At 43.6% G+C, this 26,892-nt stretch overlaps 1 protein-coding gene and 1 long non-coding RNA gene across 3 annotated transcripts in view; one reads left to right on the top strand and one right to left on the bottom strand.

Moving 5' to 3' along the window:
• Positions 1–26,892, top strand: part of KIAA1549L (KIAA1549 like) — a 274,267-nt gene that overhangs the window by 125,413 nt on the left and 121,962 nt on the right. The gene's annotated exons all lie outside the window — the stretch shown is intronic.
• LOC139074432 (uncharacterized) overlaps positions 17,809–26,892 on the bottom strand; it is a 28,045-nt gene continuing 18,961 nt past the window's right edge. The window contains exons 2-3 of the long non-coding RNA XR_011524038.1: positions 20,032–20,214; positions 17,809–19,095 (exon numbers count right to left, since the gene is read on the bottom strand). This is a non-coding gene — a long non-coding RNA (uncharacterized lncRNA). The remainder of the gene's footprint in view (positions 19,096–20,031; positions 20,215–26,892) is intronic.

Genomic DNA, 26,892 nt, shown 5'->3' with positions numbered 1-26,892 from the left:
GACCTCTGCATAGTCATGAAGCTCTTACCCTGGCTGATGGTTCAAGAATTACGCTGCTGTGGGCACTGTTCACGGCAGCAGAATGGGTGTGCTGCACCCCGCCTTCCTCTGCACGTGACTCTCTCCAGCTCACAGTCTTGTGTAATGCATCTACTTGCCGGAACTTAATTCACACACAAAACCCCAGCTGCAAGGGCATCTGGGAAGTCTAGCTTTTGGTTTTCCAGCCTCTGCATTGTCCACTGCAGCATGCTACTAACATGTGACCATTAAGGCCTGGTGGCTTCTGGAGTGAGGAGCCCCAGGCACTGGCCTCTGCTCTTCCCGCACACTTACCACTTCACTGCCCGGCAGACGCTTAACCTCCAAAGGAAGCAGAGGCAAGGAGAGGAGGAGAAATGAATTGCTCTGCTTGGCTCCTTGCAGATAAAAGAGGACAAGTGAAAAGTTAATGACTACAGTATAATGTACAGAGTGCTGGAGCTGAGGAATTACACCTGAGTGTCGACTCGGGTTCATTGTCCTTGTTCTGCCTCCCCGAGGCTTTGGGCCAGATGCTTTCCTCCATTACCCAGATGTCACTCATATCCTTCCCCTCCACCTCCACCACACTTGCTCTTAGCCGGCTCTTCATTTAGTCGTTCATTAATCGCCCTGTGTCACAGTGACATGAAGAATAGGTATCTTTACTGTGCACACAGATATTTCCCACCACCATCTTGCCAATCTCTTTGAGATCTGTTCGCTGAATGAGGAAGGGAAAGAGCAGCGTTCCAAGAAAGGGGCAGCCTGGGCTTTGCCGTGGGCCAGCCAACTTCCTTGCTGTGTGTATTGATCTGTTTGGCTGCCATAACAGAATACCATAGACCAGGGGGCTGAAACAACAGAAATGTGTTGTCTTACAGATCTGGAGGCTGGAAGTCCAAGATCAAGGTGTTGGCAGGGTTGGTTTCTCCTGAAGCCTCTCTCCTCGGCTTGCAGACGGCTGCCTTCTCACAGTGTCCTCCCGTGGCCTCTCCTGTGTGTGTGCACATCCCTGGTGTTTCTTCTTCTTCTAAGGACGGCAGTCCTACTGGATTAGGGCCCCATCCTTAAAGTCTCACTTAGCCTTAATTACCTCTGTGGGGACGGCCATATCTCCAAATACGGTCACACTGGGGATTAGGGCTGCAGCATGAATTGGGGGGCACTATTCCATGTGTAACACTGTGTGGTCTTGCACAAGTCCTTTAGCTTCTGGCTCCCATTGCTTCGTGTGTAAAATGAGAAGACTGAGGCAGACAGCTTCCATTCAGCTCTTTGATTCTATCGTCTCTTCGGGAGAGTTCAACTCTTTGACAACTGAGGGGTGGCTTGTTCTCTGAAGTGAGACCAGCGGGTTATGCCACCTTCTCTGTGACTGTGACTGTCCAGTGCAGAGTCCCTGACTACTTGGTTTCCATTGTTCTTCCGGTATTTTCCATGCCACTGCATTGTGTTTGTAATGACTTGGCACTTCTGTCTTCCTCAGTCTTTACGGACAGGGACTCCTTCCTTATTTTCTTAGCTGTAGCAGGAAAGGCCAAGCCTACCCTGCATGATTTGCAAGCAGAAATAGCAAAGCGAGCTTCTGAGCCCCACTGTAGCTTCTGTGTGTGCGTTTCACCTCCAGGGAGCCTGGCCCTGGCTCCCCCTTTATTCTCATTTCTTGCTCCATTACCAAAAAGGACAGCTATTTTATTTCCAGTAACAGTGGGACCACATCAGATAACATCTGTGATGTTCAAGAAGCACAAAGTCAAGCAAGCTCACATGTTGTTACAAGGATGGACTGTTGCCTTTGTTAGGCGGCAGAAAGGGCCTTTCTGGAAGTGAAGGTTGATGCTCCGCTGACAGTGGCGTATAGGAAGGTCACGGGGGGTGAAAGGGTGAAACTTTCATAGTGTTTATGCTGTCTCTTCTTGCGTGGCCTGTGCTCTTGCTCTCCTCTAAGGCAGGAGGGACATGATTTAGAGCCTGAGCTGATCTGCATAATCCATTAAAATGTCACTTTTTTAATTGCAGAAGCTGTTCCTTTGGAGCCACACCTGCTGCTGCTGGAATTTATAGCCAGGACGTGGGGTGACTCGTGTTAGGAGTGACTGTAGCCACCGCTGCCATCCCGGGCTGCCCTCAGTAATGTCGCTCTGATCATCCTCAGAATCTGGAGGCAAGAGGAAGTGACTCCCCACCAGGAAGTTCTGTATTTCCCTGCTAGCACCTGGGGGACTCATTTCTCTGCTTCGGAAATTCCTGTGCTGGTGCCATGTTTTTACAGAGGACAGTTCTAGACGCAGCATCAAATAAGAGTGGATTTTGAGGGAGGCTTTGGAAATTGACTGCTTATGGCAAATTGACGATCACAATTGGGCCAAGAAGCTGCAGAAGGAGCTCTTATTAGTGTACATTGCAGGGATTGACTGGGACAGTGGAGAATGGCGTATTTCTAGAATCCCAGGACTGTTTGTCTCTAAAGTAGCCAGATTTTAGGGACACCGATACTGGACTCAGGCTTCTGAGATGCTCACCAGAAAGATGAGGACTTCTAGAATTGGGTCAGGCAGCCGTGAGAGCAAAGGACAGGATGTGGACATAGCCAGAGAGGAGAGGGAGGCCGAGAGGCTTCACGTCGGGGCGTGACGGCCCTGAGCTCCTGGGGGCCAAGAAAGAAGATGAAGCAAGTGTGAGGGTTCCCAGATTGGCTGTTGCTCAGGGTCTCTGTGGCGCGCCTTCAAGGGTGGATCACGCGGGCCCTGGAGAGTCTGACTCACGAGGTGTGGGGTGGCTGTGCCCAGATGTGAAGCTGGGTTTGAGAACCACCAAGACAGGGAAACAAACAGGAGGGGAAGCAGGTGGGGGCAGCGTGGTGCTGTGGAAAGAGTAGGGGCTCAAGAGTCACAGACACTGAGTTCACGTCCCACTTAGGCAAGTCACCATCGGAAACCCCATTTCCTCCACCCGCTTTCCATGTGTGCCTGCCTAAGCCTCAGAAACGGGAAAGTTCAGAGTTACTTTTCCGTGACTCCATACGGGTAGGTTCTGGGTGCGAGCTAGAGTCAGCCAGTCAGAGACCCTGGGGATCCCAGAAGCAGTGGCCACCTGGCGCGACTGCCTGTCTCCGGGCCAGCACCGGTTCAGCTGTGTGCGTTTCTGCAGCGTTCGGGCTCCTGCGTGGGGCTGTGGGCCTGTCCCTGGAAGCCCCGCCTCTGGACGCTGCGTCTGCAGGCCTCCCAGCAAATCCCCTCAGCCGTTTATCATCCCTCCTCAGCCTCCTCCTGCTTCTCCCGGCTTCCTGCCGTGGAAGTCTGACTGATCCACGGGGATGGTGACGTCTTACTCCAAGTGTTGTTGGGAGAATTCATGAGGTAACCTGTCAAACACCCTGAGGAGCTGGCCCTCAGTGGGATTAATGTCTTTGGGAAAGGTGCAAAATTTCCATCTGGAAGACGTTGGAGGAGACTGTTGGAGGGTCCATTAGTCAGGGAATCGTTCGCGCAACCTTCCTGAGCTCCTGTGTGCACTTCCATCCAATGTGGAAGTTCCCGGGAGCCCAGGGGAATTCCAGCTCTCTGGTCATCCCTACCGCAGAACGCGAAGCCTTGGCACCCAGGATGGATGACTGTAGAATCTACGTCCCGGATACACTGGTGTTGGCTGTTCTGCACAGCCTGTGGGTGGAATCCCTTTGCCTGTATATCATGTGCCGAGGACGTAAGCTCTGGAGTGAACTGCGCAAGGTCAAATGCCTTGTTACCCTCTCTAGCTTAGGTTAGTAACCTCAGCTCTCTGAGATTCAGCTTTCCTATCTGTAAGATGGGATATTAAGAGTCTCTACTTTCGCATTGCTGTGAGGATTGAATGAAGGAATCCATGTGAAAGGCTCAGGCCAATGGTGCAGTGCAAGTCTGTGTACAGTAACTGTTCGCTGCTATTAGGTTGAGAATGATCACTTATCTAGAGAGCTTCTGAGTAAGAAATGTGCCTTGGGGCTTTTTCACAAGCTGGTTAGCCATTTCTCCTGGGTAGCGTTGATAAAGTACTGCTATAAGTATATGACTATCTCAGAGTATTCTGATTTTTTTAATTGATTTATGATAGTTTACAATCATGAAATTTCAGTTGTACGTTATTGTCAGTCGTGTTGTAGGTGCACCCCTTCATCCTTTGTGCCCACCCTCAACTCCCCCTTTCCCCTGGTAGCCACTAATCTGTTCTCTTTGTCTACATGTTTAAATTCCTCATATGAGTAGAGTCATACAGAGATTGTCCTTCTCTGTCTGGCTTATTTCACTTAACATAATTCCCGTCAAGGTCCATCCATGTTGTTGTGAATGGGATGATTTTATTCTTTTTTTGGTTGAGTAGTATTCCATTGTGTATATATACCATATCTTCTTTATCCAATCATCAGTTGATGGGCACTTAGTTTGCTTCCACGTCTTGGCTATTGTAAATAATGCTGCAATGAACATAGGGGTGCATGGGACTTTTGGAATTGCTGACTTCAGGCTCTTTGGATAGATACCCAGTAGTGGGGTGGCTGGGTCATATGGTATTTCTATTTTTAATTTTTTGAGAAATCTCCACACTGTCTTCCATAGTGGTTGCACCAGTTTCCATTCCCACCAGCAGTGTACGAGGGATCCTTTTACTCCACAACCTCTCCAACGCTTGTTACTTTTTGTTTTGGTTATTTTTGCCACTCTAATGGGTGTAAGGTGATATCTTAGTGTAGTTTTGATTTACATTTCCCTGATGATCAGTGATGATGAACATCTTTTCATATACCTATTGGCCATCCGTATGTCTTCTTTGGAGAAATGTCTGTTCATGTCTTCTGCCCATTTTTTGATTGGGTTGTTTGATTTTTTGTTGTTGAGTTGTGTGAGTTCTTTATGTATTATGGAGATTAACTCTTTGTCGGATATATGACTTGCAAATATTTTTCCCCAATTAGTAGGTTGATTTTTTGTTTCAATCCTGTTTTCCCTTGCCTTGAAGAAGCTCTTTAATTTGTTGAAGTCCCATTTGTTTGTTCTTTCTGTTGTTTCCCTGAGAAGACATGCAGAATATTCTGATTTTTAACACAATAGATAATCAGGTAAAATTTCAGTGGCTAGGTTGTTTAGTTGATTATATAATTTCAAGAAATCTTCATTAAAAGATGATCAGATTTAGTTTTAAAAATAGACAAGATAGCAAGTGCAGATGTCCTGACATCTTTCTCAGAGTGACTGGATGTTTGACAATTTAATGGACATAGATAATAAGTATGCTCTGGGCTCACTTTTTTAATGTAAACACAGTTAGACTTTAGAATTTCGTCGGCATTTTCTTAAAATATTTACCTTTGTTGCTGCAGTTGTGGTAATGATTAATAAATATAGTAGCCAACTTTTTTTCAGACAATCTAGTTTATTTCTGTCTCGTAACTATTCCAAAGAAAGGAGGTGATTCTCCTGCTTGAAGCCTTCTAGAGACCCGGGTTCTTTCCTCCTGCTGCTTAGCTGTTTCCCAGGATATGTCCCTTGTTCACACGGTGGAAGCTGGCTTACCAGTTCCTTACGCTCCAACCCAAAGGGAGGGTGGGAAAGAGTGGAGGCACAGCATTTTCTCTGTAAGAAATAGAGCATTACTATTGTTTACATTCCATTGGTGAGAACTTAGTCACGTGGTCACACATACCTGCAAAGCACAATCAGTTAGTTTTAATGGTTACTGTGTGCTTGGCACTATTCTAACCCTGTTAGTGCACTGTCTCCTGTAGTCCTTCCATCGACTGTGTGAGGAAGGGAGTTCATGAGCGAGGAGACTGAGACTGAGAGAGAGGTAAAACAGCTTGCCCAAGTCACACAGTGAGTAAGTGCAGAGCTGGGATTTTTGCCTGGGTCTGGCAGATCCCAAGGCTCATGTTCATACCCACTGAGACTGAAGAGAGAAGAGAAAGCCAAGGGAAACTTGCACAGGGCCGAGAAATCTGAGCGCAGCTGGTGTTTGTTGGTGTCGCGTGTTGGCTCCGGCCCCTCCCCGTGCCCTCTTGATGGTGTGCTGCGGTTGACCTCAGGAGGTGAGGGACAGGGGCATCAGCAGCACCTTCTCCCAGGCCCTCCCCACACTGCGGTCAGAAGTGTCAGCTGGGAATCTCTGCTCTAGATTTATAGTAAAGTCTCATCAAATGTCTTCAAGAAAAAGTGAATTTGAAAATGTTATGAGGTGTTTGGGACTGTACTGAACTGTTCACAAATAGATGCAAAAATGGGATAAAATGAAAATAAATATTTTCCAACTCAAAGGAGAATCCCCTGGTGGAGAAGTGGAGTTTTCCACTGGAGAGTTAGACATTTTCCCTCACAGTGGGGGCATGGCGTGGTTTGCTATCATACAAAAGGTTTGCGTGGTCGGTGTCCTTGGTCGCCAGGAACACACACTAGCTGAGAGATGGGGGTTGTCAGGGAACCCTTCAGGGGTGTATCATGGAACCCCAGAAGGGAGAGTGCAGCTGGGCTTGGTGAGAGAAGAGCCAGCAGCTCCAGGGCTCGCCCTCTCTGTTTCTATCGTCTGTCTCTGTCTCTCTCCTCCTTTCTTCTACCCCCAAGTTCTCTCATGTCTGCTTCTCTCTGGTCTGCTCTTTTATGTTTATCTGAGAACTCTCTCTGGGTTCGTGGGACAAATAGCCAACCCGAAATGGCAGCACAGAACCCAGTGTCCCACACACAGCTAAGTGAAGTGCTCTGTGGCCCAGAGATGACCTGACTGCTGTGAGGCCAGAAGTGATTGGCTCGCCCTGGAGCAGGTGTTCACTCTTCAGCCAGTCAGCAATGGGGGGACAGGTAGTGAACCAACCTCATGTTTTCAGGAGGGGGCGTTTGGGAGAGAAGGGGCCGTGTGCTGGACAGATGCTCCAAAGGTGTCTTCTACAGCTGGACAAAATGGTGACTATTTATTGGTCATTTACCTTGTACAAGACCCTCTGCTGTCTCAACATGAAAGTCAAGACGGCTCGACTCTTCCATATTATTTTACTTATGGGGCCTCCTGGCGGCACATCAGTTGAGTTCACATGTTCCGCTTTGGCAGCACGGGGTTCTCCAGTTTGGATCTGGGGTGCGGACATGGCACTGCTTGGCAAGCCATGCTGTGGCAGGTGTCCCTCATATAAAGTAGAAGAAGATGGGCACAGATGTTAGCCCAAGGCCAGTCTTCCTCAGCAAAAAGAGGAGGATTGGCAGCAGAAGTTAGCTCAGGACTAATCTTCCTCAAAAAAAAAAAAAAAAAGAATACTTAGCATATTATTTTATTCATAGCCTAATCTAAGGTATCTGGACAGACATTCCAGAAGGTAAATGGCAAAGGGAGATGAAGCGACCGCTCTTTCAGCACCAGTTGCAAGGGCACCTCGCTTAGAAAGACTGAGTTATGTTGCAGTGTGAGCTACGTAAGTGCCCTTTGCTGTTCTAGATATCTCTTTTGAGGCACTTGGTTTACTTAAAGATTGACAACCTGGGAAAGCATGAGGTTTTTCTCTTTAGAGATTAAACGTTAGACATTGGTTTGGAGTAAACTAAAGGAAGAATAAACTCAGTAAAACTATAGTGGTATTTTATGCAAGATCACTGGAAAAATCTGAAACAATGAAGAATTTAGTTTGGAGAATTAGTTTCCCAGAATGTGTGGTGGGAGCTACAGGCTGATCAACTCTGCAAACTGCAGGAGTCTTACAGATGTGCACAGACCAGTGCTGGCCTTGGTGACGTCTCCACAGGGTTTTCCCTCAACATTCCCATTTTCTGTGCAAGATTTGAAGGACTTCAGAGCAAATCCAATCCCTACAAAAAGTCCTTCTCTTTTGAAAGCGTTCATTTCTCCCGACTTTGCATGGTTTCGCTCTTCCACGAGGCTTGAGAGCAGTCTTTCAATGTGCTTTGCCTCAGCGCCTGCTGGTGCTTTGTTTACTCAGTTTTATGAGCTCTTTGTACACCACCAGCCCGTTTTACAACCCTGGGATCTTGCTCAGGAGACAGACACTGATTTTTCCTGCGCTAGATTTAAAAGGCTTTACCATCTGGGATTTTTAGTAATTTGTGAATAGCAAATGGATGCTGTGTTTTCAGGATTTTGCAGGCCCAACTCTAAGGTTGTCGTGCATGAAATGCACGGTAATAAATAAATAACATAAACTTGTTTCACATTCATGTATGAAGCTAATCATCAGAGTAGATTTTAAGTAGCTGATATCTTGTTTAATTTGATTCATTGCCTAACTGCCTTACTTGGTGGATAAAAGGCAGTGTATTATTGGAAAGGTTAGCATACTAATTTGGATTTTCTCAGAACATTTGACCCCTCACAGGAGACCGTTCTCATCCCTCCTCCCCAACAGCAGTATTCTATGTTCACAGAAATGCAAAGCCAGCCAGGGGTCAGCTGACTTAGCCGAGGGTGATATTTGCTTGTAGGGAACAGCACCCCCCTCAGCTAGTTGAGGTAAAAAAAGCTTGTATTTCGGAATGTATGCGAGGGTATCTCATGGAACCCAGTGATTGGAGCATAGCTGAGGCCCCCTGAAAGGTGGAACTGGAGCAGCTAATCTCTAACTTAGCCTTCTTAAGTTTACATTGTGTTTTACACCTACAGCTCCTTGTATCTGTTTCATTCTTCTCTCTCTTCAAATCAGCGTTGTCTGTTTTGGCAAGCATGTGTGCCAAACTTGCCGTCCTGTTTTGTATCACTTCCCTAGTAAAGTACTCGATATAGAATGACAAGTGTCTCCAGGTCCCAGTTTCAAATTCCTGGGGAAAAGTTCAGTTGGACCAGCTCGGGCCAGTTTTCCATTCCTGGTGCAAGCATCTGGCCCACATTCACATGATCAGTGGTCTGCTCATTTGGGGCTGTGAGAGCTGATGCTCAGGGACGGAGGGGAGGTGATGCAAGTAGGTTCTCGTAGGTGGGTGGTGAGGAGGAAATCGGCAATATCTTTCATTCACCAGGTGTGGAGACATCTTAATTGCATGCCAGCTGCAACCTGGGAATCACGTGTTTCCTAGCCCATCTCTATTAATCCTGCTGGTCTTTTCCTCTTTTTCACTGAGTCCCTCAATCATTCTTTAGTCTCCTCTCTTGGCCCTCCTCACTCTGTTTTCTCTCCTCTGTCTCTCAGTTGATGCTTCAGAAGAGTAACATGATGCATCTGGTGGTGGACAGAGCGCTGTCCTTGGGAATCCAGGACCAGCCTCTAGTTCAGACAGGCCCAGTGCTAGACAGTGGACAAGTCACTTAACCACACTTGGCCCTGGTTTCATCTTCTGAAGATGAATGGAGCCAGGCTAGATGTGGAAGAAACCTCAGAGATCACCTTGTCAGGGGTGCTGAATATCTGTCCACTCATGCTGCCGTTCCACAAATAGAGCATCCATGGCAGACGTTGCTAATTGATCCCTGCACGATTCCCTGCTGATCTGGGACTGTGCTCAGACTCCTTCACAACACTCCAGGCAGCCACTGCCGATAAGCTGGAGACAATCCACCTTTGAGATTCGACCAATTAGCCATCTTTAAGTAAGAAATCAAGGCCCAGCTGTCTACCAATTTTTCTTCCTCGTACTTTCCTTGGAGGGATGGGATATGTCAAGCCATTATTCCTAATTCCCTGAAATTTTGAAGAAAAAAATAAATGCCCTCCTCTGCCCTTTTTCTCTATAATTATTCATTCTTTTACAAAAACCTTGTTTATTTCCTGACCTCTGTATAATCTAGCCTTTAATTTCTCCTATGGCTGAAGAATTGACAATTCTTTGAGGAAAGACATGGAAGTAGCCATGTTGGTCTGAGAGCCTAGAGTTAGACTGGCTCCCTTTGCAACTGTGCAGTGGCAGGCAACAGGGAGTTATTTCACTTTTTGAAAATATGTTTTCTGCTGTTATATTTGGACTGGAAAAAGATCCTTGCATTCTCAGCTCAAATTATAGTCAATGTTCCTAATTGCTGTCACCCTCAAATCTGATATTGAGTGAGGTCACATCTTCAGTTCACATTTCTCAACTATATTTACAAATGGCACAGCTTTGGAACAGTGGCTCTGCCTGCAGAACACTTGTTTTTGCAGATGATGCAGCTGTAATGGCTACTGACAGAATTGTTTCCTCAACAACAATGCTAGGAGACATCTCTCGCTTTCCACCTTTCCTGCTGGATGCTGTTTTAAAGTTGCCTTCTGGAGATTATTTCCCCAGGAGAGGTGGGCTTAAACTTCTCAGGCAGTATATTTCTATTATTTCTGCTGAAGGGCTGCCTCCTGGAATGGTTACTGATGGCAGCCTCCATATGGCAGGGCCACTTTATGTAAGAGCTCTGTATGTAGGGGCGCTAGAGGTCTAGGAAGAAAGGAGACAAATGCAAATAGAAGGACGAAGGGAAACTTTTGCAAAGACCAGAACTGGGATAAAATCCATCTCTCTAATGCATAGGCGCCCAGAGCTGGCTTTCTAGTGAGAAGAATCTTTGGTGTTGGTAGGGACAGTGGTCATCTCATGTGACTCCTCCTGGGAAAGAGGGGTGCTCTAGGCGCATGAGGAAGAGGAGGGTACAGTTCATACAGGCCTCATTTAAATGCCTTTTTCTTTCTGTTACTTCCCACTTAAAAACATTATACATTAATAAAAGTGAGGTTGTAAATACTTCCATTTCTGGAGCCAACTTTCCAATTGCAGAAAGCGCAGAGGACAGAGGAGCATGTGGAACTGCACCGTTGTGCATTGGCCATCCAGACTGTGGAGCACCGCAGGTTCCGGGGCCCAGGTTCTTCATCAGCGATGTTATAAGGGAACAAAAGAAATGGAGGGGAGAACCAAACCTGGCGATTAAAAGAGACTTAAAAGATAGAGCAAAAAAAAATTTTTTTTTTATTGAGTTAATAATAGGTTACAATCTTGTGAAATTTCAGTTGTACATTAATGTTTGTCAGTCATGTTGTAGGTGCACCACTTGACCCTTTGTGCCCACCCCCCACCCCACCTTTCCCCTGGTAGCCACTAAACTGTTCTTAGTCCATAATTTTAAATTCCTCATATGAGTGGAGTCATACACAGATTATCCTTCTCTAGCTGGCTTATTTCACTTAACATAATTCCCTCAAGGTCCATCCATGTTATTGCAAATGGGATGATTTTGTTCTGTTTTGCAGCTGAGTAGTATTCCATTGTATATATGTACCACATCTTCTTTATCCATTCATCTGTTTATGGGCACTTAGGTTGCTTCCATGTCTTGGCTATTGTAAATAATGCTGCAATAAACATTGGGGTGCACAGGACTTTTGGGATTGCTGACTTCAAGCTCTTTGGATAAATACCCAGTAGTGGGATGGCTGGATCGTATGGTAGTTCTATTTTTAATTTTTTGAGGAATCTCCATGCTGTTTTCCATAGTGGATGCACCAGTTTGCATTCCCACCAGCAGTTTATGAGGGTTCCTTTTTCTCCACAACCTCTCCAACATTTGTTGCTATTAGTTTTAGATATTTTTGTCATTCTAACGGGTGTAAGGTGATATCTTAGTGTAGTTTTGATTTGCATTTCCCTGATGATCAGCGGTGATGAGCATCTTTTCATGTGCCTATTGGCCATCCGTATATCTTCTTTGGAGAAATGTCTGTTCATGTCTCCAGCCCATTTTTTGATTGGGTTGTTTGATGTTTTGTTGTTGAGTTGCGAGAGTTCTTTATATATTATGGATATTAAGTCTTTGTCAGATATATGACTTGCAAATATTTTTTCCCAGTTAGTGGGTTGTTTTTTTGTTTCAATCCTGTTTTCATTTGTCTTGAAGAAGCTCTTTAATCTGATGAAGTCCCATTTGTTTATTTGTTATATTGTTTCCCTTCTCTGAGAAGGCATGGTGTCCAAAAACATCCTTTTAATACTGATGTCAAAGAGTGTACTGCCTACATTTTCTTCCAGAAGCCTTATGGTTTCAGGTCTCAGCTTTAGGTCTTTGATCCGTTTTGAGTTTATTTTGGTGAATGGTGAAAAAGAATGGTCAATTTTCATTCTTTTACATGTGGCTTTCCAGTTTTCCCAGCACCATTTGTTGAAAAGACTTTCTTTTCTCCATTGTATGCCCTCAGCTCCTTTGTCGAAGATTAGCTGACCATAGATGTGTGGTTTTATTTCTGGGCTTTCAATTCTGTTCCATTGATCTGTGCACCTGTTTTTGTACCAGTACCATGCTGTTTTGATTACTGTAGCTTTGTAGTATGTTTTGAAGTCAGGGATTGTGATGCCTCCCGTTTTGTTCTTTTTTTCTCAGGATTGCTTTAGAAATTCGGGGTCTTTTGTTGCCCCGTATGAATTTTAGGATTCTCTGCTCTAATTCTGTAAAGAATGTCATTGGGATTCTGATTGGGATGGCATTGAATCTGTAGATTGCTTTAGGTAGAACGGACATTTTAACTATGTTTATTCTTCCAATCCATGTACATGGAATGTCTTTCCATCTCCTTATGTCATATCCAGTTCTCTCAGAAAGGCCTTGTAATTTTCATTATATAGGTCCTTCACTTCCTTAGTTAAATTTACCCCAAGGTATTTTATTCTTTTTGTTGCGATTGTGAATGGTATTGTATTCTTGAGTTCTTTTTCTGTTGGTTCATTACTGGAGTATAGAAATGCTACTGATTTATGCAAATTGATTTTATACCCTGCAACTTTGCTGTAGTTGTTTACTTCTAACAGTTTTCCAATGGATTCTTTGGGTTTTCTATATATAAGATCATGTCGTCTGCAAACAGCAAGAGTTTCACTTCTTCCCTCCCTGTTTAGATTCCTTTTATTCCTTTTTCTTGCCTGATTGCTCTGGCCAGGACCTCCAGTACTATGTTAAATAAGAGTGGTGATAGAGGGCATCCTTGTCTCGTTCCTGTTTTCAGGGGGATGGGGTTCAGTTTTTGCCCATTGAGTATGATGTTGGCTATGGGTTTGTCGTATATGGCCTTTATTATGTTGAGGTAGTTTCCTTCTATGCCCATTTTGTTCAGAGTTTTTTATCATAAATGGCTGTTGGATCTTGTCAAATGCCTTTTCTGCATCTATTGAGATGATCGTGTGGTTTTTATTCCTCAGTTTGTTGATGTGGTGTATCACGTTGATTGATTTGCGGATGTTGAACCATCCCTGTGTCCCTGGTATGAATCCCACCTGATCCTGATGTATGATCCTTTTGATGAATTGCTGAATTCTGGTTGCCGAAATTTTGTTGAGAATTTTTGCATCTATGTTCATCAGTGATGTTGGCCTGTAGTTCTCTTTTTTCGTGGTGTCCTTGTCAGGTTTGGGTATCAGCGTGATGTTGGCCTCATAGAATGTGTTAGGAAGTGTTCCATCTTCCCTAATTTTTTGGAATAGCTTGAAAAGGATAGGTATTAAATCCTCTCTGAAAGTTTGGTAGAATTCCCCAGGAAAGCCATCTGGTCTGGGGTTTTATTCTTTGGGATGTTTTTGATTGCTGTTTCAATCTCTTTCCTTGTGATTTGTCTGTTCAAATTGTCTGCCTCTTCTTGAGTGAGCTTTGGGAGATTGTAGGAGTCCAAGAATTTATCCATTTCCTCTAGGTTATCCATTCTGTTGGCATATAGTTTTTTGTAGTATTCTCTTATAATCTGTTGTATTTCTGCAGAGTCTGTTGTTATTTCTCCTCGCTCATTTCTGATTTTGTTTATTTGAGCTTTCTCCCTTTTTTTCTTTGTAAGTCTGGCTAGTGGTTTGTCAATTTTATTTATCTTCTCAAAAAACCAGCTCTTTGTCTCATTGATCCTTTCTACTGCCTTTTTCATTTCAATAGTATTTATTTCTGCTCTGATTTTTATTATTTCTCTCCTTCTGCTGACTTTGGGCTTCATTTTTTCTTTTTTCTCTAGTTCAGTTAGGTGTGCTTTAAGGTTGCTTATTTGGGATTTTTCTTGTTTGTTAAGATGTGCCTGTATTGCGATGAATTTTCCTCTTAATACAGCTTTTGCTGTATCCCATATTAGTTGGTATGGCATGCTATCATTTTCATTTGTTTCCAGGTATTTTTTTATTTCTTCTTTAATTTCTTCAATGATCCATTGCTTGTTCAGTAGTGTGTTGTTTAGTCTCCACATCTTTGTGCCTTTCTCAGCTTTTTTCTTGTAATTAATTTCTAGCCTTATAGCACTATGATCTGAGAAGATGCTTGTTATTATTTCAATTTTTTTAAATTTGTAGAGGCTTGCCTTGTTTCCCAACATATGGTCTATCCTAGAGAAGGTTCCATGTGCACTTGAGAAGAATGTGTATTCAGCTCTTTCAGGGTGAATTGATCTATATATGTCTATTAAGTCCAATTGTTTCAGTTTTTCATTTAGCTCCACTATTTCCTTGTTGATTTTCTGTCTGGATGATCTGTCCATTGATGTGAGTGGGGTGTTGAGGTCCCCTACTATTATTGTGTTGTTTTTAACATCTTCCTTTAGGTCTGTTAATAGTTGCTTTATGAATCTTGGTGCTCCTGTGTTGGGTGCATAGATATTTATAAGCGTTATTTCTTCTTGATGAAGTGTCCCTTTGATCATTATATATTGTCCCTTTGTGTCTCTCTTTACCTCTCTTATTTTGAAATCCACTTGGTCTGATATGAGAATTGCAACACCTGCCTTTTTTTCCTTGCTATTTGCTTGAAGTATTGTCCTCCACCCCTTCACCCTGAGTCTGTGTTTGTCCTTGGGGCTGAGGTGTGTTTCCTGGAGGCAACAAATTGTTGGATCTTGTTCTTTAATCCATTTTGCCACTCTGTGTCTTTTTATTGGAGAGTTCAATCCGTTCACATTGAGAGTGATTATTGATGCATGTGGACTTAATGCTGTTAATCTGTCGCTCATTATCTTGTTTTCCTGTGTTTCTTGTCCTGTTTGCTTTAGACTACCCATTTAATACTGCAATTTCTTATGCTGTGTTTCTTAGATTTTTCCTTATTTATGATTTATGACTCTGTTCAGTACTTTATTTTAGTGTCTACCTTGAAGTTTGTATTTAGAATCTCGTGTATAATATAGTCTATTCTCTGGTGGTCTCTTACTTACTTGACCAATACTGATTTAGACCCTTTGCTCTTCCCCTCCTAAATAATTATTTTCATTTTTTTTATTCCAACTCGTCTTATTAATTGGTAGTTAGAGTGCTAAGATCATCCTTGTTTTGGTAGTTTCCTTACCTTTACCCTAATGCTATAATTGAATATTTGCTATCCTGTTCTGGTTCTATCCATCGATCTCCCTAGTCTGTGTATTGTGTTCCCTTTCTCTCTTTTTTCTTTTTTCAGGTATGAGAGCCTTCTTGAGGATTTCTTGTAATGGAGGGCTTTTAGTTACAAATTCCCTTAACTTTTGTTTGTCTGGAAAAGATTTAATTTCTACCTCATATATGAAGGAAATTCTTGCTGGATAGAGTATTCTTGGCTGAAGATTTTTATCCTTTAAAGCTTTGAATATGTCACTCCATTCTCTCCTAGCTTGTAGGGTTTCTGTAGAGAAATCCGCTGACAGTCTGATAGGGGCTCCTTTACAGGTCATTCTCATTTTTTTTCTTACTTCCCTGAGTATTCTTTCCTTATCTTTCCTTTTTGCCAACTTTACTACTATGTGCCGTGGGGTAGCTCTTTTTACATTGACAAGTCTAGGAGATCTAAAACCCTCCTCTACACACATTTCTCTGTCGATCCCTAGATTTGGGAAGTTCTCTTCAATAATTTCGTTAAGCACACTTTCTGCTCCATTTTCCTTTTCCATATTCTCGGGAATTCCTATGATCCTTATGTTCTTACTCCTCATTGAATCCATTATCTCTCGGAGATTTTCCTCATTTTTTAAAATTCTTAGTTCTCTTTCTTCCTCTGTCTGGCGCCATTCAGCCTGTCTATCTTTGATTATGCTTATTTTCTCCTCTATGTTGTCTACACGGGCATTCAGGGAATCCGTATTCTGTTTTATCTGGTCCATTGTGTTTTTCATCACAAGTAATTCTGTTTGATTCTTCTTTATGATTTCAATCTCTTTTGTGAAGTAACTCCAGAACTCGGCTTGTTTCTCTGTCTTTCTCTCTACCTCATTGAGTTTTTTGATTATAGCTGCTCTGAACTCATTATCACTTAGTTTACCTAATTCCAAGTCCTCAGGACTTAATTCTATGTTTTTATTGTTTTCCTTCTGGTCTGGGGCTTTTATAAATTGCTGGATGGTAGAGGAGCGGTTTTAGAGCAAAGAAAATTTTTGTTGAGCAAGATTAAACTGTGTCTAGGGTGATAGAACTATTTAAAAAACGATTTTTTGGTTTAACTCATGCCATAATTAATGGGCTTTTACAGATGACTACATTTTACTGTCTCATGTGACAGAAGAGGAACCTGGCCCCAGTTGGGCACAGTGATTTGCTTCACATCTAAAAGGGAGCAGGCAGGAGAGCCGTGGTCAGACCCGTGTCTCCTGGCCTGCGCCTGAGGTGTCTGCTCCCTCGGCAAGCGCGAGCTTTCCATGATGCTCGTTTTATCTTTGAGTTCACTGAGTTGGATGGACTCCCAGCAGAGCCGACTACGTATTGGAGACTGCTTTGCGTTAATCTGTTCTGTTAATTGCTTTTCAAGCAGTCTGGGCTCTGACTTTGTCCTGTACATAGTTAGTGGTTGTAGTTGAGGCGCTGTGAAGATCTCTGACTTTTGGATTCACAGAATAAAGTTATTCTTTTGCTTTCTACCTGTTTTGATATTATAAAGTCAGTTACATTGTTCAGCACTGTTAAAATGCTCTAAAGTTGCAGTTAAAGCTATAAAATAATCTTTACCTTTTTTATTAAATTTCATTTTTTCCCAATAGTTCTTTTGGCACTGATTTAAATTACTTTTTTTCCACATGTGTAGTGCTTTTTCTATTCTTAAATAGACTGGGTGTTTGAAAATGGGAATTACATGATAGAGGTTGGCATGAAAAATAACCAGTTAAAGTCTCAGAATTCTGAATAAAAACGTAACAAATTCACCCTACTCAAAGAGATTTAGGGTTAAATTATTTAATATTTCAATCCAGTTTGAGAGAAAATAGATTTTAATGAAGGCTATGTAATAGAAATGTTGATTTCTATATGTGACAGTGACATATGTTTGTCACTATTTTTATTTTTGAAAAGAGCCAGGATTTCAGGCTCAATTACAAGTAATTAACAACCCAACCAAGTGCCACAAGAAACATTTAATTTCTCTTGGTATTTGTAAGAAGTCAACAATTCATGCCACTGTTTCACTAGTAATGCCTCTAACAATTATTTACTGTGGAAATAATAGTGTCAACAATGCAGAGTAGAAGTTAGAATTGTCTGTTATTTATCTTGAGGATAATAGTGTGTGTTTTTAACTTCAACAAGCTGTGCATTTATAATGGTACTGGAGCAGGAGGTGTGGAAAACCAGCTGGATAAACTCTTCATCTCAGGAGGGCTCCTCTTTCTTTTGGGGCCATCAGAGGACGGGAGAGTTTTGCCTTGGTCATCCAGACTGGCCCCTCCCAACCCTTAGAGTCAGAATGTTCTGTGGAGGCCGCTGCTCCTGCTCTGAGGTCAGGCCCTGCTCACATTTCCTCCCAGCTCCCCCACTCCATCAGTGACAAGTGTGAAATGCCTGTTTCAGTGGTACTTCCCTATGAAAGGAAACTTCAGGTCTGCTTCAAAAAAAGTAGATCACTGATTTTCAGACTTGGAGAGCTCACAGACTAGTAAAAAGAACTTTGGAAGCCCAGTTTAGATTTGCTAACTTTTAATTTTGTCAAGTAAGGGCATGAACAAAACAATGGTTACACCTGCTGTCATTATAATTTAGAACAGAAAGGAATTTTGACACTAAAAATGGAGGCTTGTACTGTAGACCAAGAAAGTTGGTGACAACGCGCGTGTGCACACACACACACACACAATTATAGTTATATCTCTTGTTTCATCTTGGTTGGGTGAAAACAAGGCATTGGATTGGAGTTTGGACTAGCGTTTGGAAGTCTTGTGCTAAGCGATTTGTTTTTAAAAAGTGAGATCTTTGAAAGGTGGGCCTTTTTCAAGTTCCTTAAAGAATATGTGTTGGGGTGTGGGGCCTCATCTTATGTGCTGCTCTATATCAAGGCAGGATATAGCTGTGGTTAAGAACATGGTCTCTGGGGCCACACTGCCTGGGATATATATACACACACAAATGGAGATTTATTGTGAGGATTGGGCTCACGTGATTATGGAGGCTGAGAAGTCCCACTGTCTGCAGCTGGCAAGCTGGAGACCCTGGAAAACCCGTGTTGTAGTTCCAGCCCAAATCCGAAGACCTGAGAAGCGGGGGAGCCCGTGGTGTAATCCCAGTGCAGGGGCAGGAGGAGACACATGTCCCAGCTCAACAGGTGGGAGGGGAACAGATCCTCTCTCGCTCAGATGTTTGTTCTGTGTAATCCCTGAAGGGATTGGAGGAGGCCGCCCACCTTGGAGAGGGCAGTCCACGGTGCTGAGTCCACCAATCCAAATGCAAGTCTCATCCAGACACACCCTCCCAGACACACCCAGAAATGTTGTTTAATCTGGGCCCCCCATGGCCCAGTCAAATTGACACACAGTCAACCATCACAAGCATCTTCCTGATAGAGTGTTGTGAGGGTTGAATGTGTTACTATTTGTCCATACTTAGAGGAATGCTGGGCTACAGGAGACACTAAGTAGATGCTCTTGTCCGGCGTGCAGCAGGTCCTCAGCAGATTTACTGGATGGATGTGGAAAGGATAAGTTTCATGTCTGTGGTAGGATGCTTTGGATGCTTTTGCTGTGGACTCTGGCCCTTCAAGGATGTGGCAGTTAGGCAGACGCACACGGCATCTCCTCCCTGACTACCATCAGTTGGTGTGCCGTCTGTCCTGGCTTCTCCCCAGTGAGTGGCGTCTGTGCCAGGAAGGCCAAGTGAAGAGAGCACCAGCATTCAGTTCCCTCTTGTGGGCGCCCCTCGTTTTGGTCAGACATCTCAAGACGCTGTCACTAGTCACAGACTGGCCTGGAGGAGACTGGAAGGATAAAGGAAAATCTGTTGTCAATACTGAAAAATTATGTCTAGTGGTTTTGGTTATCACTTGGTAAGCCGAGGCCTTGGGAGATAGAAATGGAACTTTTGTTGATGGAATAAGTTTAAACTTAATATAGATAGATCTTACTATTTTATACCAAAAGAGAGAAAATGTAGTCTCGGTTAGAAATGTCTAAATTATAGAATTTTAAAAATAAAGGCTATCTTGATATGATCACATATGTAAACAGTAAAGCAAATCAACTATAAATAAAAATGATTTGAACATCTTGGCTCTCTTGTTGAGTTTTGGTGCTTCTAAGAGGGTTTGAAAATTGTCTACTTAGACTAAGTTGCATCTTTTTTTGTCTTAGTGGCAATTAGTTTAATCATTATTCAGTCCTAATAGAGATGCTCGATAATTTCTTTTTATAAGAATCTGAATGAACAAATCCTGCAATAGTGATGTTCATAGTAATGAAGTCAGACTTCTGTAGTAAAACTTATGCCTAAATCAGTCACCAATTAATATGAATTAAGAGTTAGTAATATTTGTTATTAACACTGGCAACATGTTTGGCTTCTTGGGCCCCCCGCACAGATACCTGCAGGTTTTAGGGCCTAATCGTGGGAAGAACATCAGTGTCTGTGAAGCATGGCACAGCTTTCCCCAGGGCATTTTCCTCATCTCTCCAGTCAGGGGGGAAAAATGATCAAGTTAGTGATATTACCATTTTGCGTAAATTAACTTAGTGCCCCAAGAAGGCGTTTAGAGCCGGTCAGTATAATGACGCTGGTCCTCCTCATCTGCCACAGCTCTTGTCAGGTTCCCTGGGGCTCACCTGCTGCCATCTCAAGTGATGCGCATCTGTAGAGGAGTTCGTGAACGAGTCTGGTAACGCATACTGGGAAACGAACATGCAGGAGCGGGACTTACCAGCTAGATGATGATGAAGAACTTGGTTTCTGATTCCACGAGGGCTGGGTCCACCCGTCATTTCTTCTTTGGTTTTCCTCTGCGTCTGAAATTGCTCCGGGGCAAAACCTTCAAACTCTGGAGTGATCTTAAGCTAGAATTCCCTCAAGGTGTTCTTCAGAGCCGTGGTTCCTTGGGATATTACTGGTATCGTGCAAAAAAGAAAAAGAAGAAAGAGTTCCGCAGTCAACCAGTTTGGTATTTTCTAGATTACTCAGTACTTCCGTTTATCACAGAGCTTTTCAGAGACTTTAGTGTACTTGTCTTTGCTGGGAATCTCCCATAAGAGATTCCCTGAGCTGTTTTGAATACAAATCTTTTTCGCCTCAAATCATCTCGTGAGACTCGTGTTTACTGGAACAGATGTTGGACATGCTTATGTTCGCTTATTCGCAGTTTTGGAATTTGCAGTTTGTCTGGATGTCTCTAATACGAGATTATTTTCTTTTCAATCTAACAAAATATCCTCCGAGATGCAGAATGAATGGGAAGGTCTCTGCCTATCATAAGCAACAATGTAGGTGGTGCAAGAAGGTTGGGGCTGCAAATGTGAACTTCAGGAAGACACTGAATCTAGAGCTTGGCCTAGGATTGTGCTGTTTGGTCCTTAAATGAAAAGTCTTACATGCTCCTCTTGTGTGTGTGTATCTTTTGTGCATGTGCTTGTATATGTGTTTGTGTTGACTGCCACAGACTTTACAGCATTTTTATTATTGATTAATAATTTACACATTAAATAATTTATTTTATATATATACACACACATGGGTAATTTTTATATAATTGCACAAATGTGGTCCTGGATTGTATGTAGGTTTGTGTTTTTTATTGCAATCTCCCCCAACACATACACACACAGTTTTGCTTGGCTGTCCGGTATTCATTTACGTGTTTTTGATCATTGTTTATTTGTTTAATGTATCTTTATTGGATTTTGATATTAAAGCAATACTGGTTTCATAAAACAAATTAGGAGATGTTTTGGTATATTTTGAAGGCCTGAATTAGTTTAAAACATTAGAATTACCTATTTTTTTAAGTTAGCTAGTACACAGCTGAATATCCAGGCCTGGTGTCTTTTTCAAAAGTGGGTCCTTTTATTATGTTAATTTGTTTAGGTTTTCCATTTCTGGATTAATTTTGGTTCTGAAATTATTCTCATATATGTGTGTGTGTATGTGGGTATATATATATGTATAATATGAGCATATATGTATGAGAAACTCTTGTTCTGTCTCTGCTCTCTCCTCTCAGCGTCTCAGCTATACTTGTAGTTAGATTTGTAAGGAATCTTAATGGGAAAGTGTTCACTTTGCAACTATGCTGAATAAGTCATCTCCCAAACCGCATGCGTAACCGTGGGAATCGGCAGACTTCAGGGGGAGCTCTAATGCGAAGCTCAGTGGTCTGACCGATGCTAAGAAAGCCAGCTGAGCTGCCCAGGTGCTCACTGGAGAACGACGGTTGAAGAAAAGAGAGTCGTTGTAAGAAATGTGAACTCTTCCCAGGAAGATAGAATAAGTTTACCACAAGTGGGAATGTAAGAATTTGTTTTTATCATGGTTTAGAAAAAAGATATGACTCGGAAACCTCTTAATTAGATTTTGTGCACTTTGATGATAATCATGATAAGTAACATGTATTGGCTGCTGACTGTGTCCCAGGATGTGTTCCAAATACTCTATGCGGATTGTTGTCTTTAAGCCTCAGACGGCGATTATTACTCTCCTCATCTCAGAAAGAAGGAAACAGGCACAGAGAGGTAGGGCACTTGCCTAAGTTCACACAGTTGGGACAAGGCCGTCAGGCTCTGAACCGGCTGCCCCGCCTCCAGACCCACACTCTGAATTGGGACCTAGGAACACCTTCCCAGGGAGGGTTCGGTTTGCTAACTTGGTAAGGGAGTGACTATCAGATAAAGCATTCAGTATATGTTTGTGGGATAGATGTTGAGTGATTGAGCAAATAAGAGAGTAATCAGCTATGATACTAAGCAGAAAGAGAAAAGTACTCCATAGAACTTGGGAACAGTGACATCTTAGTCATGGGACTGTCACTTAGAAGGGTTCACAGTGAAACCTCTCCGCATGACGAGAAGCCTGGTAACGCCTGTTTCTGGCCCTTCTGGCCCCTCCCCAAACCCCTGTTGCCGCTTTTCTTTAGTACAGAATCCCGTGTCTCCAGGCTTTCAACTCCTCTTGGGCTGTTAGAATGAAAGAGTAAAACCTAATCTGAAAATTTGGAAAGGTTTGCTAATAGGATTGTCCTGGTTGGGAAGGTCAGTTGTTGGTGGCTGCTTGTGTTTTCTGTGATTGAGTATAGGCCATCTTGTGGGATGAAGTTTTTAAACTTATGAATGACCCCATCCAGAGGGTCCGAAGGATGCCAGGGCGTGGCGAGGAGAGAATCCTGCAGATGTACTTTCTTTGTGCAGATGGTCTCTGTGCGAGGGTCCTTCTTCATGAGGGGAGGTCACTGTGTCTGTCCCACCTGCTGCACGGGGATTGTGACGACAAAATTGGAAGGAGATGATGAAGCCTTATTTACAATACTGAAAATTTATAAACAACCTATATCTTAACAGTTGGGGGGTTATGGTTAAACAAATTATAATACCACATCTTAGTGGAAATAATATGCAGCCTTATCCAATATGGAAAAATGCTTTAATATAATGTTAAAGAGAGAAAGCAGGTGCAAAGTTGCACTTGCAGTGTGCTCACAGGTCTGAAAAGCGAGCAAGTCAAAGCTTTCCTAGAATGCAGTCCGGAGGTCAATTTGCCCCAGCGGGATCCTGGTTTTCTCGATGTGGGGGACGTGCATGTGGAGACGGCTGAGGGAGGCATGAGATTCTCTTTCTTTTCTTTCTACTTTTCCAAATTTTCTGTAATGATCATGTAAACCAAGCTTTTAAAAAAGGAAAGTGAAATTATATCCTGTTAAAATAGGAGAAAAATCAACTTTACTTTTAAACCTGTTTCACAAAGGATTTGAAAGCAATGAACTTTTTTCTGAAAAAAGAAAACAGTTGTGAAAGATCTTTGAAAGTTAAATGCTTCGACAGTAAGCAGAACCTTCTGTTTGCTGGCATCACTTCAAGGAAGGGCCGTTTGATTCTGTTAACTGGTGCATTTCATTTTAAAAAGTCCCGGGAGAAGCCGTCTTAGGCAAGAAGGTACAGGCGCCAAACTTCAGAACTGCTGGGCGCGGGGGTGTTTAGCAGGTGCTTCAGCATGGCATGGTGTTTAACCCCCCCCTTCTGGCCTTCTGGGAGTCAAAGCCTCGCAGGTCTCGGTGAGTTAGAGCTGCACTGGGTGATGTTTGCCCAAGCAGCACCAAAGAGAGAGTTCATCAACAAACTCAGAAGAGAGAAGCAGCTACTGTGTGGTCTCCTGTCTGTTGGGGTCCCTCTGGGAGGACGGAGCCCACCCCAGACCTGAGGATGGAGCAAGACCTATTCCTTCCAGCGTGGAATAGAGAGCCTTGGATCTGAGGTCAAGGGGCTTGAGTCATACGTGGCTACAGAGTAACTCTCAGTGTGATCCTGGCCAAGCCAGCACTGGACCTCCCTGGGCCCTGGGTTCCTCATCGTGAAGTGGGGATCATAACCTTTATCTTCTTCCTCACAGGTACTGTGAGGAACAGGCAGGACGAGGGTGTGAAAGTATTTTGCAAACTCTAAGGGGTTCCGCAGACGTGTGAGATTGTGACAAGACATGATCTGCAGGCGTTTCTCGGTTCTAAGCAGTACCTGGGTGCTCTGAGTACATCCACACCTACCCTGGGCTGGACACATAATGATAACCATCACGATACCAATACTAGCTAGCATTTTTGGGCGCTGTGTGCCCCCGCACTGTTCTAAGTGCTTTACGTGCATCACCTCATTCTAAGTAGAAGAAGGTTATGGGTTTTTGGGGGGGGAAAGAGATTGGAGAGTCAATGGGAGTTCATTGAGAAAAACAAGAACTCAGTAATTTGATTAGAATGGTGTGGGGGGTTTTTTCCTTGAAAAAAATGGATTTAAACAGAAGAGTCCAACCTGTTTGATGGCAACATTCTAATGTGTCTGCTGTTTGCCTCTGTGGCTTTGTTTCTCTCTTTAGATAACTTCCTCTGAGTCCCAGGTGCTGTGTTAGAGTTTTAATTTCACGGCTTGTTCTCTGTGATGTTCCAAACAAACATAGTAACTTCTGCTACTTTCTTCCTATCCTGATGGCCACTTCTGACCATCCCTCTTGCTACTCTTCAGCTGTGGTGCCTTGTGCTCCATCCTTCCTCCTGCACTCCTGCTTCGCCATACAGCTTCCACAGCCCCGTCCTTCCTACCTGCATTAGTTTTCTGTTGCTAACTTCACATCTTAAAACAACATACACTTACGATCTCAATTTTCAGGGTCAAGAGGTTGGGCGCAGCTTCTCTGCACAAGGGTCCTCTGCACAAGGGCTCACAAGGTGGCAGTCGTCACTGCAGCTGGGCCATGTTCTCATCTGAAGGCGTGCCTGGGAAGGATCCGCTTCCGAGTTTACTCAGGTTGTTGGCAGAACTCATGTCCTTGTGGCTGCTGTATTGAAGGCCCTGGCTTCTCGCTGGCTGTCAGCTGGAGGCCACTCTCAGCTCTGAGCAGCCACTTGTAGTTCCTAGAGACTGCCTGCAGTTCTAGAAGCCACCCACAGATCTTTGCCACGTGGGCTTTCCCAGTGTGGCTCTCCTTGATGGAGAGCAAGTCTGCCAGCGAGATAGTCTTAGATAAGATGATACAAGCACAGGAGTGACGTGCCATCACCTTTACCATGTTCTGCTCGTTAGAAGCAAGTCTCAGGTTCTGCTCATACTCAAGGAGAGGGTCACACCAAGATGTTACTACCAAGAGACAAAGATCATGGGGATACCTCAGCATCCGTGCAAGACACCACCTATATCAACTTCTACTTCACTGCTTTCCTTCGAGTGTGTTTTAAGCTCTCTGTAATTCGGTTTTGCCTTGCTTCTCCCAATTACTTTCACTTTCTTCTTAATAAATACCATCTACCACTCATTTCCCTCCTCAAAATTTTTCTTTCCTTCTTATCCCTTCTATGACACAACTTTAATTAATATAGATATATTTTATTTATTAGCATTGACATAATTTTTAAATCTTGCATATAAAACAGAAGTAGTTTTCATTGAAATTAAGAGTTCTTAACTGTTTTTCTGCTTCTGAATCCTTTTGAGAATCTAATTAAAGCTATAGAGACTCACTTCCCAGAAGTGAGGCACCCAGCCCTGTCGTCTGCCGGTCACCACTGCTGCGCTGCAGACTCCCCCGGCTCAGTGTTGTCATTGTGTTATGCTCATGGGTTCGGGGATTCAGACAGAGCGCAGTGGGGATTGCTTGTCTCTGCTTCATGATGACTGGGAGCTCAGGAGGGAAGACCCAGACAGCCGGGGTGCTTCAAATGGTTGGGGGCTCGAATTATCCGGAGGCCTCTTCCTTCGCTGTCTGCTGCCTGGGCTGGGCTGACTGGGAAGCTTGGCTCGGCTGGGACTTTTGACTGGAGTGCTGACACGTGGCTTCTCCATGTGGCTTGGGCTGCTCACAGAGTGGAGGCTGGGTTCCAGGAGGGAGCATATGGAGAGCAGGCCTTCCAAGAAACCAAGTGAAAGCTGCCTGGCCTTTCATGACGATGGCGTTACTTCTGCCAGAGTCTAATTGGTTGAACAGTCTCAAGCCTGCTCAGGTTCAAGGGGAGGGCACACACCCCTTGCCTCTCAGCGGGAGGCATATAGGAGAATTTGCAGCCATTAAACATGGACAAACACAAGCATTATCCTGAACTCTGAAAATTGAAAGGGACCATGAAGGATGATCTATTTCAGTCTGCTACCATGGCTCAACTCCTCTTTACCACTTTCCTTTCATCCCATGCCTGGACCACTGTGGGTGTCTCCTCACTGGCCTCCTGTCATCCACTCTTGCCCTTTCCAGTCTATTCTTCACCCCATAGCCAGAATGGTTGTTCTAGAATCCGGATTTGCTCCTGTGCATTCACCCATCCTCACCTCCATCCCCATACTCCACTTCAAACCAGATTTTCTGACTTTAAACTCTTGGCTTGTTTGTTTCTGTCAGATGGTTCTAATGTTTTTAGCTAGTAATGTAGAAAGTTCTAGAAGTACTTTTTCTTTCTTTTTAATTTGAATTATTATTTAAGGGCGTCTAGCCACCTCTGGGGTCATCAACACCATCCACACCACAGAACCATGGGAAGGGACACCAGAGAATCAGTAGGCAGGTGGTGGTTTCTCTTCTTCTTCTTCCTTTTTTTTTCTTTTGGTGAGGAAGATTAGCCCTGAGCTAATATCTGTTGCCAATCTTTCTTGATTTTTTTTGTTTTTCTGCTTGAGGAAGATTAGCCCTGAGCTAACGTCTGTGCCAGTCTTCCTCTACTTTATATGTGGGTTGCTGCCACAGCATGGCTGACGAGTGGTCCACGCCCAGGATTCCAACCTGTGAATCCTGGGCTGCCAAAGCAGAGTGAGCCAGACTTAACCGCTACACCACTGGGCCAGCTCCTGTTTCTCTTCTTGAGTGTGAAATTTCCAGCTTTCTGACCAGTTGTTCCCTTGCCTCCTTTCCGATGGGGTCGCCACTTTGTGTCCTGTCCACTTGCCTTTCTGCCCACAGTTTCTCACTGTAGCATCAACAGTCTGTATCTCTGGAGGTGCTCTCAGCACCACCAGGCCTTGTGAGCAGCGACTCTAGTCCTGGGTGGGATGTGAATAGTTCTTCTTTCGGAAATAGCCTAATCTGAAAGACATCCCCTTTGCTATTTGAA

The sequence above is a fragment of the Equus przewalskii genome, chromosome 11 (genome assembly GCF_037783145.1).
Source record: "Equus przewalskii isolate Varuska chromosome 11, EquPr2, whole genome shotgun sequence".
In the NCBI taxonomy this organism is placed as follows: Eukaryota; Metazoa; Chordata; class Mammalia; order Perissodactyla; family Equidae; genus Equus; species Equus przewalskii.
This window is presented reverse-complemented; position numbering and strand designations above follow the sequence as displayed.